We start from the raw sequence: 13,783 nt of genomic DNA, 5'->3' as shown, positions 1-13,783 counted from the left end.
TAAAGAACGTCTAACACCCCTCCTCCTACTCTCAAATACCCCAACAAATTGCATAAACAGCTTCATCAGCTACTGTATAAGATCTAAAGTCTCTCTCATTCAGCAGTCAGCTCAGCACAAAGCCCTGAGGAAGGCCAGATGGAATAGTGGCCAAACGCCAGACAATTTTATATATTCACAACGCATTCGACAGCAGCCCAGAAGAATTTATTGACGGCTACGACTTTTGTTTTCCATTTCAGGATTACTTGTATTTCTGCTTCCGAATGTTGGTAGGTGCTGTAGAACTGAGTTCCAGAATTTCATTAACGTAGCCGTTGGCCCGCCGCCAAGAGAGCACCGCCTCGCCTCCCCTCCCCTGTACTGGTACAGCGTGTCACGGCGACTGCGGTGGTCTCGCCAGCCGCGTGCGTGACTCCACGTGCCTCCAACACGCGGCCCGGCTCCAAACACGATTTACGACTCTGTGCCGCGCCACGACGGAAGTGTGCGCCGCTAGTATTACACGCCGAAGGAGCATCTCGTCAAGATTCATACAAACACACAACAACGCCCCTTTGTTATGGAAGGCGAGTGGCATCGCCTTTATGATCGATAAAATCTATTGCGAACACTTTAAATGAGGTGTCTTAATGCCTGTGGAGGAATGACAGCCGATTCTTCCCGAAGTGATTGCGTATAACTTCGTAATACAATATAATGCTGTCTAGAGGTAAGTGGAACTCATTTGCAGACCCGTTTGAATTTTCTGTAATAGAGACCGTTGCAGAACCTCGGCTGCTCAGTAAAAAATGTCGTATCAAACATTTTCAGCCGTTTAAATTTTCAGTTGTTACTTGATGTGAGCAACCAGTTTCAGCGTTACATTACGCCACTTCAGCTCCCCTAACCGACGTGTAGGAAGAATGCTTGTCTAACATTTGGCAAGTGATGATCGAAGGGATCGCTGTTAAGAAGAAATCTACGGATATTAGTCACTGAATACTGGCCCCCATTTTGACTGAACCAGAGATGGGATTCTTTGTACGAGTCGGTCAGGCGGCTTGAAGATGGCGTAATGTAGCGCTGAAACTGGTTAATCAATAAAATAACAATTAGAAATTTAGACTGCCGAACGTGTTTTGAATCGTCATTTTACGATGGAATTTTGTTCAGGAGTCTAGGAACGCTTCACCAGACAATTTGAATATGTTGACGACTTTTTTTTCGTCAGTGTGCTGTCCCAAGCAGTTAAGCATATGTCTTAATCGAATTGTTATATAGGTCGCGTTTCCATTCGAATTTCTACGTTTTTCTTTGAGCAGCTCGTAAAATGTTACATGTGCGGTTATTTTTAGTTTTTCCTGAACACTATATCTCAAGCAGTGGCATAATTTAGTGATTATTTTCTTTTAGCTCATACCTAAAGTTCTGCTTACTACTATCATCAGGTTGTGGGCGTATATGCAATCTTTTGCTTGGGATGGGCCACCTAGTTTCTGCTGTAGGTTCTAGAGCAATATCCCAGATGTCCGTCCCAAGTAGTGAGCTGAGACCTGTGGGTATCCAACAGTTAGATGCTTTCCTCTTCTCGAACAAACCAAATTTGCTTTCCCTTTTCTGCAGTAGTCCTGAGACTCTAGCAGAGATTTCTAGGGCCCCTATTTACTCATTGTAGAGAATAAGGTAAATCGCCATGTCATTACACCAATTACGAACTTTTCTTACAATGTGTTGATCACTTTTATTTGCCCGAGCCTCTCCAGTTGTTTTCCCTTTTTTTGGATCTAAATTGAGATTCTTTTACATCTTCTTTCTGTGTTATTTCAGGCTACTACATAGCAGTTTTTCATGTAATTTCCACAATGAATTTAATAAAAATTTCAGTACTTTGGATCTCTGTCTTCTCGTTTTCTGAGGATCAAGCACTTACTTACCGGTGCTTTACGGTTGCTCAGCGCTCATAGTATATCTGCGTTTATTTAATTTAGACCTGACAGTTTCCGATTTTCTGTTGTATTGTTGCGACACTTACTCCTTCTGCAAATAAGATTACCAGTCTGTCGGTCATGTTCAAAATGGCTCTGAGCACTATGGGACTTAACATCTTAGGTCATCAGTCCCCTATAACTTAGAACTACTTAAACCTAACTAACCTAAGGACAACACACACATCCATGCCCGAGGCAGGATTCGAACCTGCGACCGTAGCGGCCGCGCGGTTTCAGACTGAAACGCCTAGAACCGCTTGGCCACACCGGCCGGCGTCGGTCATGTAAAGAGCTTCCATTTCTGTACATAGGTGGCACTGGTATTGCATAATCTTCATCATCGTTGTCATCGCGGAGTGGGCCCTTCAATCGACATAGTTTGAACAACCCAAATCAGTTGTCAATGTCCCACGTACTTTCTTTAAACTAGAAAAGTCTGTTGGTAATTTTATTTTATTACAATTTTATAGTGCACTCTCTAAATATCCATTTTGAATTAATATTTAACATAAAAACTAAAAGTCCGCCTGAACAGGCCATGAAGGCCCAACTGTACCGAACGGCCGCCGTGTCATCATCAGCCCAAAGGCGTCATTGGATACGGATATGGAAGGGCATGTGGTCACCACACCGCTCTCCCGGTCGTGTGTCAGTTTCTGGGACGGGAGGCGCTACTTCTCAATCAAGTAGTTCCTCAGTTTGCCTCACAAAGGCTGAGTACACCCCGCTTGCCAATAGCGCTCGGCAGATCGGATGGTCACCCATCCGAGTGCTAGCCCAGCCCGACAGCGCTTGACTTCGGTGATCTGACAGGAAGCGGTGTTACCACTGCGGCAGGGTCGTTGGATAATATTTAACATACACTTCCCAATATTCGTCTCGTTTGTCTTGATATCTTTTTAGTGTTGTTCAGCCCATCTGTAATGTTCCAGCCTTACTCGAAGCCCCTAGTTACAGAAAAGCGATCTGGAAACCCCGCATGTTTTCATCGTACTCATATTACCTTTAAGTAAGTTTCCTGTTGCATTATTTTATCCTGAATGTTTACCATTTAATTCTATTGCCGTCCATAATTTAACCATTTGTACTCTATCGTGCGCTCTTTTTATGTGGCTTGGTTCAAATGCCTCTGAGCACTATGCGACTTGACTGCTGAGGTGATCAGTCGCCTAGAACTTAGAACTAATTAAACCTAACTAACCTAAGGACATCACACACATCCATGCCTGAGGCAGGATTCGAACCTGCGATCGTAGCGGTCGCTCGGTTCCAGACTGTAGCGCCCAGAACCGCTCGGCCACTCCGGCCGGCTCTTTTTAGGTCTATGAATAACAAACCTATCTCTTTTGGTTATCCATTACATTTTTCTCTTCATTATTTACGAATGAATTATTCACACAGGATATCCCGGTAGAAAAGCTGCTGTGACCTTCATCTCACTGACTCACGGATTCTGTTCAGAATGACTATTCTTACTGGGTACTGAAATTTCTACAGGCGTTACTGCTTTTGCATTAATTACCAGCATGAGGGCTGCGTAGAAATGCATTATTATATTCCTCACCGATAAGTCCGACCATTTCTGATATACAATATATGATTTTTGAAGAAGCATTTTCGTGTAAAAAGAAATGCGTTTACGACAGACCTGGCGAGGTTGACCATCAGAACAACAGAACCCCAGTGAATGATAGACGCAAGAGAAAGAGGGGCAAAGAGGAAAGGAAAGATAGCAAAAACACACGAAACTTGATTTCCCTCTCGACTGCAAGATGATGGAAGTTGGCTTGTTACTTGCAGAACAAATGTCCATGGTTGGAATTCAATAGAAGTTAAGATTAAAAAATATGAGCACCTTTTCTCGACTTCTTAATAGCTCCTAGACGTTTCAACGTGCCTTTTCCTTGTCTTCGTTTTGTTCCCCCCCTTCATCCCCCCTCTTCTTTACGCCTTTGCTCGCCCTCTCTCTTTGCGTATCCCACGCGCACAGTTGTGTGTGTGTGTGTGTGTGTGTGTGTGTGTGTGCGCGCGCGCGCGCGCCTTTGGAACGAATCCGAACTGCTGTCTCGAGGACGTAGGGTGGTCGGCTCATCGTGTAATTCCGCGAAGTCATCATTTTTTCTGTTGACGAGTATTTTACGGCTACAGTTCCAGGCTAAGAAGAAGCTGGCATAGTTTCGCGCTACAGTTCGGACTTTCTTTTTATGGCGTTGTTTCCTCAGTGAAACCCCAATGGGATAATAGTACGAGGACGAGGCGAAACAAAGCCATGGGTCTTCTCTCTCTCTCTCTCTCTCTCTCTCTCTCTCTCTCTCTCTCTCTCTCTCTCTCTGTGTCTAGTCGGGGATAAATTTTGCCCATCATGTTGTTACATGCATTAACACTAGCGGAATATTAGTTACAGAACGAATGGTCTATGTGTTTGCTGTGTCATAACTGTGAATGAACCAAATAGAAGTCATTATAGAGCCCGATTGTCATCCTTAATGCTGCGAATGGTTGTTGCGTGTTCTGTTTGAAACAACAGATGATTTTATTGACGCCCTTGCTCCATTATTAGTCATCACAAACTTTTCAAACCACCTCCCATACGTCTTTATTTTAAGAAACAAATCGTAAATGTATATTCTAAGTCCAGTAGCATAGGGTGACTTAAAATATGAATTACTGTAATACAGAAGTGTTACCTAATAACCATTCATTGCCTTTAAAAGCCACTGTGAAGATATAACGGAGTGATGATTTTTAAACTCCATTGTATTACCAGCCCCCTTCACAGCTTCAGTTCTGTCATTACCTCTGTCTTACACAGTTTTAAACTGCACGAAGTTCCAAATCAGTGCACACTCGGCTGCAGAGTCAATATTTATTTTGAAAACAAAGTAAATATTATAACCAAGGAAGGAAGCCCTTAGGACAGAAGAAGCTTGTGCTACAACATTTCTGATAGAATGCTAATTTCGCCAGAAAATTATTCTATACCTTATGTGAGAAATTTGCTATCTTAAAACAGTTACGTGTTTTTTAAGTGACAACCTCTTCGCCATGGACTGCATTATCTATTACAATTTCCACAACTGCAAGTTTTCAAGTGCTTAGGGTGCTGAAAATACCATGGTTGTCAACATTTATAAAATGAGTAAGAGGGTTCTGAGTTTATATGGTTCTTGCCAGGATTCGCCAGTTTCACGAGATTTATTTCTATCTTGAATTCTTCTGGGCTTGCAGTGTTATAAATGCCTTGTTAGGACATTGCATGCACAGTAAGTCAAAACGCTACTAACGCTTTTTATTAAGATGTCATTTTCTTGCGCTATAAGCTTATTTCGGGTCCATGACCATTATCAAGCTATCTGCAAACATATGGAGTTGTACATGCATATATTTATATCTGTTTGTAATTTATATATATATATATATATATATATATATATATATATATATATATATATATATATATATAGGGTGTTACAAAAAGGTAAGGCCAAAATTTCAGGAAACATTCCTCACACACAAAGAAAGAAAATATGTTACGTGGACATGTGTCCGGAAACGCTTACTTTCCATGTTAGGGCTCATTTTATTACTTCTCTTCAAATCACATTAACCATGGAATCGAAACACACAGCAACAGAACGTACCAGCGTGACTTCAAACACTTTGTTACAGGAAATGTTCAAAATGTCCTCCGTTAGCGAGGATACATGCATCCACTGTCCGTCGCATGGAATCCCTGATGCGCTGATGCAGCCCTGGAGAATGGCGTATTGTATCACAGCCGTCCACAATACGAGCACGAAGTGTCTCTACAGTACATTTGGTACCGGGGTTGCGTAGACAAGAGCTTTCAAATGCCCCCATAAATGAAAGTCAAGAGGGTTGAGGTCAGGAGAGCGTGGAGGCCATGGAATTGGTCCGCCTCTACCAATCCATCCGTCACCGAACTGTTGTTGAGAAGCGTACGAACCCTTCGACTGAAATGTGCAGGAGCTCCATCGTGCAAGAACCACATGTTGTGTCGTACTTGTAAAGGCACATGTTCTAGCAGCACAGGTAGAGTATCCTGTATGCCATCATGATAACGTGCTCCAAACTGACGAAACTAAAATGAGCTCTAACATGGAAAAAATGCGTTTCCGGACAGATGTCCACATAACATCTTTTATTTATTTGTGTGTGAGGAATGTTTCCTGAAAGTTTGGGCGCACCTTTTTGTAACACCCATTAATTACTTCCACAATACATCGTTAACGCTGTCGCTGTCTGATGCATTGTATAGTTGCGTACTGTAGGTGTAGTGCAGACGAAATTGTTATTCTCTAGATGTGTAGTGTCTCAGCGGTGGAATTTGTTGCTGAGCAATACTCCTCACTAAGACCTATTTAATTTTTTCCGCAAGTCTGACAGCTCCAATTGACAACTACGTCAACGATGTTATTTTGTTATATAGTTGCCTTATTCATCTGTGGAGGTCAGGGCGGCAGTAGTAAATTAGTTGCAAAGACAACACCAGCTAACATTAGCAAAATATGTACTACTACTACCCTGAGCTCCAGAGGTGAATAAGCCAACTATGTAACCATATAACATCGTTGAATTAGCTGCCAAACTTACGGAAAATATTAAATAGGTCTTACTGAATAGTGCTCAGCAACAAATTCCACTAGTGACACATACTTACAATTTCGTCTGTGCTTTGCCTACGATACAGAGGAGTACAAGATGTTAGACAGCGACAGCGTTAACTTTGTGTTGTGAAAGTAAGTACTATGACACATTTATGCAAAATTGTTAGTAGTTACAAATAGACATAGATATGTGCACTAACAACTCCATACGTTTGACGATGGCCATCGAGCTAAAGTAAGCTTATAGCACCATAAAAAAACATCCTAAGAAAAGTCTTTGAATATAGCAGCGTTTTGGCTTACTATACGTGTTATTTCTGTTACATGTCGACGGCGTATGTGACGAACGGTAACATGAGCTGTATAATCTTACATCCTTTTTACCTGTTTTACTAATGTTGACAACTTTTGTGTTTTCAGCACTTTAACCTCTTGCAAATGACTTGAAAGTATAACCTGCAATTGCAAAATTATAATTAACTAACGATCCGCTGCGGCCTCGCACGGGTAGTACTAAGTTCCTACGTGCAGACGATTTAGCTAGCTTAGCGGTAATAAATTATATCTACATCTGCGTCTGCATGGATACTCTGCAAATCACACTTAAGTGCCTGGCAGAGTGTTCATCGAACCACCGTCACAACAATTCTCTATTATTCCACTCTCGAACAGCGTACGGAAAAAACGAACACTTATATCCTTCCGTGCGATCTCCGATTTCCGTTATTTTATTATGGTGATCGTTTGTCCCTATGTAGGTCAGCGTCAACAAAATATTTTCGCATTCGAAGGAGAAAATTGGTGATTAAAATTTCGTGAGAAAATCACGCCGCAACGAGAGAAGCCCTTGTATTAATGATGTCCACGCCAAATCCTGTCTCATATCCGCGACAGGCTCTCTCCTATTTCTCAGTAATGCAAAATGTGCTGCCCTTTCTTGAACTTTCTCCGTGTACTCCGCTAATCCTGTCTGGTAAGGATCCCACGCTGCGCAGCAGTACTCCAAAAGAGGACGAACAGGCGCAGTGTAGGAAGTCTCTTTAGTAGAACTGTTACATTTTCTAAATGTGCTGCCAATAAAACGCAATCTGTGGTTCACCTTCCCCACAAGATTTTCTGTGTGTTCTTTCCAATTTAAATTGTTTGTAGTCGTAATTCCGAAGTATGTAGTCGAATATACGGTCTTTAGATTATACTGATTTATCGTGTAACCGAAGTTTAACGGATTCCTTTTAGCCCTCATGTGGATGACCTCACACTTTTCGTTATTTGGGGTCAACTGCTAATTTTCGAACCATTCATATATCTTTTCTAAATCGTTTTGCAATTTGTTTTGATCTTCTGACGATTTTACTAGACGATAAACAGCAGCATCGTCTGCAAACAACCTAAGACGACTGTTCAGATTGTCTCCTAAATCGTTTACATAGATAAGGAACAGCAAAGGGTTTATAACACTACCATGGGGAACGCCAGAAATTACTTCTGTTTTAATAGATGACTTTCCGTCAGTACACTTTCATAGGACTTGTCCATCTGGTAAAAGCGTTCGACAACGTCGAATAGTGTAAGACGTTCGAAATTCTGAGAAAAACAGGCGTAAGCTATAGGTGGAGACGAGCAATATACTATATGTACAGGAGCCAAGTGACAGTAATGAGAGTGGAAGACCAAGAACGAAGTGCTCGGTTTAAAAAGGGTGTAAGACAGGGATGCCTACGATTCAATCTGTACAGCGAAGAACCAATGATGGAACTAAAAGGAAGGTTCCAGAGTGGACTTAAAATACGAGATGAAAGTCTATCAATGATAACATTCGCTGACAACATTGCAATCCTGAGTGAAAGTGAAGTAGAATTACAGAATGTGCTGAATGGAATGAGTAGTCTAACGAGCACAGTATATGGACTGAGAGTAAATCGTAGAAAGACGAAAGTAATGAGAAGTAGCAGAAATGAGAACAGCGAGGAACTTGACATCAGTATTGATGGTCATGAAGTAAACCAAATTAAGGAATTCTTCCACCTAGGCAGCAAAATAACTCATGACGAACGGAGCAAGGAGGACATCAAAAGCAGACTAGCAGTGGCGAAAAGGGCATTGCTGGCCAAGAGAAGTGTCCTAGTAGCAAACATAGGCCTTAATTTGAGGAAGAAATTTCTGAGAATGCATGTTCGGACCACAGGGTTGTGTGGTAGTGAAACGTGGACTGCGGGAAAACCGATACAGAAGAGAATCGAAGCATTGGAGGTGTGTTGTTACAGAAGAATGTTGGAAATTATGTGGACTGATAATGTAAGGAATGAGGAGGTTCTGTGCACTATCGGAGAGGAGAGGAATGTGTGGAAAACACTGACAAGAAGGGGTAGGATGATAGGTCATGTGTTAAGACATTAGGGAATGACATCCAAAGTACTGGAGGGGGCTGTAGAAGGTAAAAACTGTAGACGAAAACAGATAGGAATACATTCAGCAAATAATTGAGGGCGTAGGTTGCAAGTGCTACTCTGAGAAGAAGAGGAAGGCACAGGAGAAGAAGTCATGGCGGGCCGCATCAAACCAGTCATAAGATTGATGCCTCAAAAAAAAGAAGTCTTCTTCATACGGGTTCACTTGCCGTAAGTTGAAAAAATATGACAAAATTGGAGGCAGAGGACGGTACATGATTGTGGAAGAGTTGGTTTGCATAGAGGATGAGTAGCCCGATTCGTTATACATTCTCTCTCTCTCTCTCTCTCTCTCTCTCTCTCTCTCTCTCTCTAACATGGTCGACTGGGCTGCGTTGGTTTCTTTGCGCCACGTAAGGGGCGCCGCTACAAGCTGTTGTCCTCGAAGCGGCGGTGAAGCATGGCTGCAGCGATCGGTGAAATACGAGCCGCTGACAGTGCGACCGCTTCTAGAGAGGGACAGAGCTAGCGGGTGGGGGGAAGGAGAGGCGAAGCAGACACCTGCAGCGTGGCGTCTCCGCCAAGTGCAGGCGGGAGCAGCACGGGCCATTACCAGGCAACGGGTAAAAGAAGCACAAGAGTTATCTGTGGACCGCGGAGCTCAGCGCTATGTCGGGCGACGCTCACGTGGTACCGGAGAACGTGGTTGCATTCCCATCATGGAGAGAGAGATTTACGATTTCCGGCTGCAGTCAAGTGCTCTTGTAGTTTCACGCCCACCCGTCGCTTCGCTGTATCGCTTTACCGGGGAACTAACATGTGGGCACGACATGATCGAGGTGAGCTGCTACTTGTGGCTACCAAGTCGGAGCTTCATAACGACGAGTTGACCGGCACTGATATGTGTCGAGAGTTGCGCACTGCCTGGCTGATCATTCGTTTCAAGTCTCACATACATGCATAATAATACAATACGGGCACCTGCAGGTTCGGTTCGAGAACATATTTTCAAACAAGTGATGTATCATTTAGCGCTCCTCCTCTGTCCTGCCTCCATCCCTTTTAAGATACTGGTATGATAATATCGACACCAAATATCCCTGTGAGTCTCGCATTGAAGCCTCCGTAAATACAGCCTGTGAGAGACCCATCAAGATGCCTATGCGCCGGCTGGTGTACTGCAGTATTCTAATAGCAGTCTTTGTGCTACATGTTTTGCGTGCTGTTTTGGCTATCCAAGGCTCGCTCAAACCACGACACTACGCTGCTATGCAGTACTACAATATATGGGCTGGTGAGACTGGACATTACACTCCACACACATCGGTATATGTTGCCTTACAGCTGTATTTTGACATTGTGGAAGTCAGCACAACAGGGGCGGACAAGCCGTTTCGCAGTGTCATTCTTGAAAACCAATGACAGATTGCTCTGTGACGTAGTGCTGCAATAAATGCGGCACAAATGAGACACTGGAAGGGGAGAACAGTAACGAGAAATGTTTGGATTTCAGAGAAAGTGCTGTACGAATCTTGCGTTAAAGCACCTGCAGCGGAAATATGTTACTACGAACTTTCAAGTCCTGTTATGCATATTCACAAGCCGTGACATTCAACGTACTAGTTCCTACATCATAAAAACAACGACTAACCCCAGTCGACTTCTATTTTTCTCTCCTTCCCCTATCCTTCTCCAACTAGCATACCACTGATAAACGTTCGACATACTTTACACTCTGTAGTTTCACAATCAGCTTTACATTACTTCACCAACAGGAATGTTTGTTTAACTTATATTGTATATGCACATATATCTTCACATGGTCGAAACGTGTCGTCGTATTTTGAACGTAACATAAATAGGGATGTATTGTGACGGATACCAGTGTAACGCCATCATTTCGCAACAGTCATGGCCTTTACTCTCAGGTAATTTGGCTACAAGTGATGAAGATAGATGGTTGGTTGGGTTTGACTTTCGGGCGCACGGCATATGCGTCATTAGCGCCGTTACTGTAATGCGAGTATGGGCAAATATTGCAATATGATATGAGAGACATAGAAATGCACGTGCTAAAAATAATGTGAAGACCGAATATAGTTGAAACTCGCACATAGTGAACGTGAAAGACATTAAAAAATGTACAAAAAATATCTACGAAATATGATTATCTCATCGTTGAGGTGTATCAACCAGCCACTCTGAGTGACATTAAAATATTCTAGTTGCACCCAATAGTTTGAGTAGCAGTTCAGATAACATGCAAAACTTCCGTACTTTTTGTACACTCAAAATAGACAGTAGGTCACAAACCAAATAAGTGTCTGCTCCTATTTATGGATTCAGAGCGCAGTCAGTCTATATGTAGCACACTGTAAGAATCACACCGCCTGTGGGGAACTGGGCAGTGTCGTAGGACAGTCTCATATTCCTTTGTTAGCGTCCTTCTTTCCTTCTGAGTGACTGGAATGATGTCCTCCATGGCTTCCTAGTAGGATTCACCCTGCGTAGCTAGTTGGTTTGTATTTTATAAATGATAGAGCGCAGAAATCAGTCGTCCCTTTTATTGCAGGTTTTATTACGCAAATCTAGATTTCGGCTAGTGCCTAGCCATTATCAATGCACTATTTTTTTAATCTCGATGCATGTTAGTTCCCTGTTGTTCGGGCGTCAGTCACAGTTCTTTTCTGTGACTGATGCCCGACCGACAGGGAACTAACATGCATCGAGATTAAAAAAATAGTGCACTGATAATGGGTAGGCACTAGCCGAAATCGGGATTTGAGTAATAAAATCTTCAATAAAAAGGAAGACTGATTGCTGTGCTGTATCATTTATAAATTACGTAACAGTCGCTGAGTACACCCACTTTCCTAATGGAGCCGGCCGGGGTGGCCGAGCGGTTCTAGGCACAACAGTCTGGAACCGCGCGACCGCTACGGTCGCAGGCTCGCATCCTGCCTCGGGCATGGGTGTGTGTGATGTCCTTAGGCTAGTTAGGTTTAAGTAGTTCTAAGTTCTAGGGGACTGATGACCTCAGGAGTTAAGTCCCATAGTGCTCAGAGCCATTTGAACCTAATGGAAGGTAACCTGATGATTGGTTTGTATCTGCAGCACCCGTTCCCCCACAGTCACGTAACTGCTTGTAATGGAATGGCGCTGTGTGTTACCTCATGGCCATCACAGTCGCCCCCCTGTGCATCGATAGTTTGCCCGTTCCTACGAATTCCACGCGCTCAGGGCACCCAGACGAATGATTCCTCTGCTAGAGCAGAAGGGAGTCCTGATTCTGGACGATTTTGTTTACTGTCTATCCCCTCCTCCCACAGATATAAATTGCCTTCACCCCCAATTTTAACGTGTCAAAGATGAACACGGCTTTAATAATAATAACGATTATTATTTTAATAATAACTAGCTTAGCGCCCGTTGCTTCGCTCACGTATATTCTATGGTCTGCACAGATAATTTTTTTAATCGAATTTTTATTGTTCACAAATTACACCTTCTAAACTGTTCAAGTAATTAAGGCCAAAGAAGCAAGGTCTTTTACGAATGTACTTCTGACCAAAAAGCGATTCGTAGAAAGTTTTACATCCTAATTCATATTTCTTTACGTCAAACTGAAAAGTGTAAAGCCAAGTTTCACAGATTTAGCTGTAAAAATATTTGAATATAATCAAATATTTTCTTTAATATTTTTCATCCCCTATTTCAGCCCATTACGGGTTGAGTTTTCAAGCACATTAAAACACATTTTTTTTTTATTTCTAACAGAGAAGCAAAACACAAATTGTCATAGATTTACCTATCGTAATCAAATAATTTCATAAAACTTTTCATCCCCTACTGGACTCCCTTAGGGAATTGAATTTCCAAAACAGTGAAACACTTTCTTTTTTTTTTCTTTTGTTTCTAACCGAGAATATAGATACTAATTTTCATAGAAGTGGCTTTGAAAATACTTTGGTACTTCATTAATAATGGTTTATTTAAAAAACTTTCACCCAGTATTTCACCCCATTGGCGTTAAATTTTCATAAATGCTGAAACACGTATTTCTTTATTTCTGATCGAGAAATCAAATACCAATTTTTGTAGGTCTAGCTTCAAAATTGGCTTAGTAGCGACATATTTTCAAAGAACCTCTCCTTCCCAATTCGACTCATTTAGGGGTGTAATTTCGAAAAATCCCTTCGTAGGTGACGCCTACAGTATAATATCAACACCCTCTCGAAATTTCAAGTTTCTATCCTGGACGATGAATCAGTGAGTGAGTGAGTCGGTCAGTCAGTTAGTAAGTCAGGACGTTACTTTTTATATACAGATAATAAATTGTTGAATTACATTAAAACGTATAAAATGTTTTACAACAATAACATAATTTTTGTAGATGAATGCTTTATACATCGCTTTTGCGTAAATTCGAAGAAACTGCAATTTTAGCCGAGCGGTCTAAGGCGCTGCAGTCATGGACTGTGCGGCTGGTGCCGGCGGAGGTTCGAGTCCTCCCTCGGGCATGGGTGTAATGGGTGATAATTTAGGTTAAGTAGTGTGTAAGTTTAGGAACTGATGATCTTAGATGTTAAGTCCCATAAGATTTACACACATTTGAACATTTTTGAAACTGCAATTCAGGGAAACACCGCAAGCATTCGTACGATAATTTGAGAGAAAAATTAAGTTAAGAACTACAGTTGGAACCAAATCTGACATCTTCGACAACTTCATATTTTACGCAATATCTTAGTGAGCGTTCACGATCATTAGTATTTCACGAAGCACCTCGATGCTGTAT

Source organism: Schistocerca piceifrons, chromosome 2, assembly GCF_021461385.2.
Source record: "Schistocerca piceifrons isolate TAMUIC-IGC-003096 chromosome 2, iqSchPice1.1, whole genome shotgun sequence".
NCBI classification, from domain to species: Eukaryota; Metazoa; Arthropoda; class Insecta; order Orthoptera; family Acrididae; genus Schistocerca; species Schistocerca piceifrons.
This window is presented reverse-complemented; position numbering follows the sequence as displayed.